Source organism: Neovison vison, chromosome 8 (genome assembly GCF_020171115.1).
Source record: "Neovison vison isolate M4711 chromosome 8, ASM_NN_V1, whole genome shotgun sequence".
In the NCBI taxonomy this organism is placed as follows: domain Eukaryota; kingdom Metazoa; phylum Chordata; class Mammalia; order Carnivora; family Mustelidae; genus Neogale; species Neogale vison.
The window spans coordinates 116,054,416-116,060,415 of NC_058098.1; the positions used below are offsets into that span (position 1 = coordinate 116,054,416).

Consider the following 6,000-nt stretch of genomic DNA (forward strand, 5'->3'; position numbering starts at 1 on the left):
TTAAAAATATATATATATATTGATTGCTGGAGCCAAAACCAAGGTGGGAGTTCGGAGGAACTATAGATGTTAAGCTTATGGACTGATAGATAAACAATTACTCTTGGCCTAAAGCAGTAGAAATAAATGTTTGGGCCAGAATTTTGCAGTAGGATCCCATAGTTGATTTTATGAGCTTCTTCCTGGATAGAAAAAAATAGATCTATTTCTGTAACAGATAGAAGTTCAGATTGACACGTCCCTTGTCTGTAAGAACAAAGTGATTGCTTTACTGGGTTTCCCTTCCTCCCTCCCTCCCTCTCTTCCTCCCTTCCTTCTTTCCTCCTTCTCTTCCTTTTCTCCCTCCATCTCTTCTTTTCCTCCCTCCCTCTCTTTCTTTCCTCCCTCCCTCCCTCCTTCCATCCCTCCCTCCCTTCTTTCCTTTTATTCCTTCCTTCCCCATGAGGAATGTTTCCTTTCAGTCACATCACCATGGTCAGCTGAGCAACTGCTTCCAAAATTACTTTGCTCCAGCCTCTGTTAATATATGCCCTGCTGCTTCTAATAGGGGAAAAAAAAAAAAAAAAAGGCAAGAATGTCTTGGGTGAATATCAGAACACTCCTTGACTTTCAGTAGGAAGGTTGTACACCAGGAATAGTGACACATTTTCAATTGTCTCATAGCATTTAGGGCAGGTGGCAATCTTGCAGGACATTCTTCTTCCTAAAGTCTTATCCAACTTTTAGGCAAGTGCTCAGCTTCTACCTAAATGCAATTCCCTGATAAGGCTTTTCAAATAGCCCTCCAGTGCTGTTTTTCTTAGTCCATTCTGTAACTGACACGATCTTTTGGTATTCCATTTGTTTCCTTATGTCTTACACCAGCCTTTTCCTTTATCTTTACCTTCTTGTTTTCTCCTTAATTAATATCTAGCTTCTCTTTATGCATCATTTCAAAAGGGTAAACAAACATTAGTCTTAACTTCTATCTCCAGAAGAGTGGATTACCATCTTGGCTCAGTAACATTTTTTATTGAAACTCAGGCACCCAGAAGGAGTGTAGGCATATTAGCTTTGGAGTCAGACAAACCTTAGTATGAATCCTACCTCACTAACTTGGTGGCCTTGAAAATCTGAAAAACTTCTTTATAAATTCCTTTCTCCCCTAAAATGGGAATACATAATATTGACTTCTTTGGGTTTTTGGGAATGTTAAAAGATACACATAAAACCATTAGCACTGCCTACGACATGTAATAAAAGCTCAGTAAACATTACCATATTGTCCTCAATATCTTACTGTGTTTTGGGGTATCTTTTTGTGTGTTGAAGCTAATGATTTAGTAGAAAGAATAGGAGCTTTGAAGGCCCAGACATATATGTTCTTGTTCTGCCTCGACTACTGTATAGATGAGCAATCTTGAATAATATATTAATCTTGGAGTCTCATTGTGATCATCTATGAAGTTACAACTACCTACCTGACTTCATAGTGAGGACAAAATGTCACAGTGAAGGTATGTAACAAATATAATGACTGACATATAATAATTACTTGGCAAATGACAGACATGACCACTTCCCATCTTTATTATTGTCTTTTGAAAGACCCGGGGACAGCCTTCTCTATGCCATACCACTAACTTCATCACCAACCCACTAATTCCCCCTTTCTCTGTGACCCATCATTATTTCAGATAACTTCAAAATTACCCTGACATTCATAGACATCAGAGGGAACCAGGATTGGAAATTTATTATCATTGAGAATTATTTTAAGATCTTAAAATTTGAAATTATTCTTTCTGACTACCATGATCAGTTTCACACACCATCAGTTCCCTTATCCTCACCATGACTTCTCTACCCTCTATCCCTCCATATTGAGTCCATTTGTTCCCTTCTAACTCCACAACCAACCGTTCTACTTAATCATTTCTAGTGCTATATTTCCATCAATATTGTTCAACTTAGCCATTTCTAGGACTTTATTTTTCTCAGTCTTGTGTTGCCTTGTGAATCACTCAAACCAACCATCAATGTGGACCTCATTGCTTCATTTTCTGTTTTTTGCAAGAGGTTCCATGGGATTGCTTTTAATTATTACCTTAAATTTTGAATTAGACTTATCAGTGAACCTTTTTGGGACTGAAATTTTCTTTATAAGAAGGTTTTATAATCTCAATTTTAATTTCTTTAGTATAAGGTTATTCACGTTTTCTATTTCTATTTTTTTACTACTGAATTTAAAATTCAGTAAATTCTATCCACTTACAAAATTTACATCAATCACCATTTTCCCTGGGAAAACTTTTTTGATTTATTGATTTGACATAATGTCTCATTCTTTGGAATTACCTAACACTTAATTGGACTTCACTTAAGACATTTACTTGATATCATTTGAATTATACCCATGTTGGCAAGCTTCACAGGGAAGCAGATCTGATTTAATCATCTTTGTACTACTCATCACGTCAAGTACATGAACAAAATCAATAAGTACACTTTGAATGCAGGTAGCATTGTTATAGAAGATAGAGTGTAACATTTTTAAACTTCAGAGCTAGATTCTTTTCCTTAGTCTTTGGTATAGCTCCCACCCTCCCCAATAAATTTCTAATTATTCTTAAATGACTAAACCCAGAAGCAGTTTCCTAGATAATCTTTTCTGAAGATTATTCAATTGTCTAAGAAGTACTAGTGAGAAAAATTTATATTAAATAAACAAAACCTGGTTACAGTTAGTACATTTTCTCTCACCCCGTTCTCCCTTCTTTCACACCATTATAGGACGCCTTACTCCAGCATTCTACTTAATCATTTCTGGTCCTTTATTTCCATCAATATTATTTGGTTTAACCATTTCTAGTGCAAAAGGTAGAAAATTGGCCACAGTTTCTTAATAGTAATTCAAGAATAACCTACCATGCTTTAGCAGTGGGACAAGACCAGAAGTTTTGTAAAAGGTTATGTGTTAGCATGTTGCCTGGGTAATTTAAAGCATATTGGAGTTGTTTTTGTTTTTGTTTTCGTTTTTCATTTTGGCATGGTATTCAGCAAGAGCAGCAGTTTTAGCCTCTGAGCTTAGTAAAACTTTATTTTTTTTTTTACTAAAACTTCTTTGTTTTCTTCATTTATTCTACTAAAACTTCTTTAAACTGCCACATATTTGACATCATTAATGCATTGCCTTTCTAAAAGACAGGATATTGCCCTACAGCTCCATACCAGGTCGATGATTTAAGCCCAATTCTGTGAGAAAAGTCATATGTGTCAGACAATGAATCGTAAGTACCCATTTCGAGAATTCATGTCTTTCTTGAGGCTGTTCTTCTGTCTTGGTCTAGCTGTGTTTGATGTGCAGCTCATGACAGGACAACAGTTAAGTGGGTGGGAATATTTGTCCAGAATGTTCTATTTCTCTTTCCTTCTCCTCTTGCCCAATCTCAGAAGTGGACAAAAATACTGTTTTTTCTTAGTTCTCCCATATTATGAGAAGAAAGGCAGCCTTGAAACACTTCTTATTATAAATTCAATTTCTTGAAACAGGCTGCAGGGGGAGGCTTATGAATAATAAAGAGAGAGGAAAAGGGAAATTTGTGAGAAAAAAAGTTTGTAAGTGTTTTCCTGGGATTGAAAGATAATTCAGAATGCCACAAATCAATAAAACACAGATATATCTGTGAGAAGAAGAACTGCTGGAAAGAATATGTATTGTGTATGTGTGGTTTTGTTACCAAAAATGCACACAGTGAAACCAAGAGTAGAAAATGAGAGGTTGTTGAGTTTCACACAAACTACAAGAAACATCTGTCCCATGCATTCCAGGACTGAATGCTGATGTAGAGTGTCGGTGACAGAGCGTTTTACACCATGTTTTGTGACCTCTGACCTCTGAGTTTATTTAGGTGTACCTCTGCCTCCCCTCCCCTCACCCCAAGCCACATTTAAAACTTGTGTTTAATGTTACACTGGTCTCTGGTGCATGTAATAACATTGTACTATTCCTTAGTAAAATAGTTTATAGCTCCCAGGAATCATCACTTTAACTCTCTATTCTGCTCCTCCTCATGCCCAGAAAAATAAAAGCCATATGCTTCAAACCCATATGAAATTGGGGGAGTAATAAAACATGATCTTTCATTTTATTATTTATAAACTAGAATTCTGTTAGAGAAACAAAAAAAAAGCTCTTCTCTTTCATGCCTAGAGTTTGTGTGACTAAGAGGAAGAAAGCTAATGATGCATGTAATACAGTTGTGGACAGTGATTGACCTTTGATTTTGTCCACCTGTATTCTGAGAGCAGTCAGTCCCTTGGCCTAAGGAAAACAGCATGAATGTGATCCCAGAGGCATCTCGGTTTAGTCCCCCCTACCCCTCTGGGAGAAGTAGATAAACAGCTCTCTTTGGATGTAAAATGGAGTGGGTTTTCCTGCAGGATGCGGTCCCTGTCCAACTCAGCGGACAGCTGCTGCAGGCAGAGGTGGGAATACCTGACTACCATTGGCCCACAGAGTTGGCAGAGTGTCAGCCACCATGAGGACACCTGAGTCTTCTGTGTCTGATGCCATCTCCCCACAAAGATGTTTTAGACAAAGTGCCAACCCGTAAATGTGACTGGCTCTCATCATGCATAGGAAATGATGGCCTGGTCCTCAGCAGGGATGCTGAAATGACCATATCTGGGCATCTCACAAAGGTGCCCTGATGACTTCTATCAAAACTTCTCTGTTGACTTGATGCTTGTCTCAGCGTATTTGAGACTTGGCTCTAGGGACCAGACTCCCATACTCAGTTTGGGCCCGCATTCTACCACTGGACCCTTGTACCTGGGTGGTGTGAATGAAACCACAGGGCATCCTTTGGTATCTTAATAAGAGAACATTGGCTGATACAAGAGCTGAGAATAGGCCTCACTAGGATTTATACTGGACAGGAGGCATCCTACCAACCAGTTCTTGAGCGTGCCCTCTTCCCAGTCGGTCTTGTTCATCATGACACCATTTCTGTTAGAAATGTGGAAGTGAGGGTCAAATAAAAATCTGTTATCAGGTAATAATGCAATTTTAGGTAAAGCAGGCATTATTTGATATTTGAAAACAATACTGAAATACAAACCCTGAGAATGTTACTGCTAAGAGATTTATTTGGAATTTGGTGGGGGACGGGGTTGGGGTAGGGAGCAGGTCTTCATTACGCTGCTGTGTTTTACGTTTTCCCTTGACTAGCGAGGCTGTCTGTTCCTCCTTTCACCCCTGGCCATTTATCTTCCCTGCCCCCATTTTTAAATGTTACTATGTTAAGAGCCCCAGTGAAATAATTAATACTGTAGAGTGTTGCTTTTTATTCTGAGGTCAAACCTACTGGAATATACTTCTGGCATCTTAACAAGTCCAGTGAAAATGTCTATTTCCATGCAATGTTTTATTTTACAATTCTTTGCTTCCTTGCTGGTTGCCTTCCTGTTTTCACATTTAGTCAGTTTTCTGTCCCTTGTTTCCTGCCTGTTGAATTTTTATGAACTCTATTCTGTAGGTGTTATCTATTCCTTTTTCTTTATTTTCCAGGTTTACTGATAAATAATTCCTAGTTTGGGATATGGCTAGAAAAGTTGTTAGACATGAAATTAAAAGCACATAGAAAGGTGTGCCATCTCTTTCCCTGGAAAGTTTTCAGTGTAAAGGACAGGTGTAGGCAGGTCTACACCATGTCATGTTCCCAGGAATGGATCAGCATTCTTAGGAGTGCTAAGCCCATCTTGTTTTTCTAATAATTTTCTGTGTGGTGGTTCAGTATGTATTTTATAAGTACTTAAAAAAAAAACCATTTTATTTATTTATTTGTCAGAGAGAGTGAGCAAGCGAGAGAGCACAAGCAGGGGGAGCAGCAGGGGCAGAGGGAGAAGTAGGCTCCCCGCTGAGCAAGTAACCTGACTCAGAATTCGATCCCAGGACCCTGGGATCATTACCTGAGTCAAAGGCAGATATTTAATCGACTGAGCCACCCAGGTGTCGCT

At 38.4% G+C, this 6,000-nt stretch overlaps 1 long non-coding RNA gene across 1 annotated transcript in view; it reads left to right on the top strand.

Annotated features, from left to right (window-relative positions):
- Nucleotides 1-3,224, top strand: part of LOC122915160 — a 203,443-nt gene extending 200,219 nt beyond the window's left edge. The window contains exon 5 of the long non-coding RNA XR_006386020.1: nt 3,188-3,224. This is a non-coding gene — a long non-coding RNA (uncharacterized LOC122915160). The remainder of the gene's footprint in view (nt 1-3,187) is intronic.
- The last annotated feature ends 2,776 nt before the right edge of the window (nt 3,225-6,000 follow it).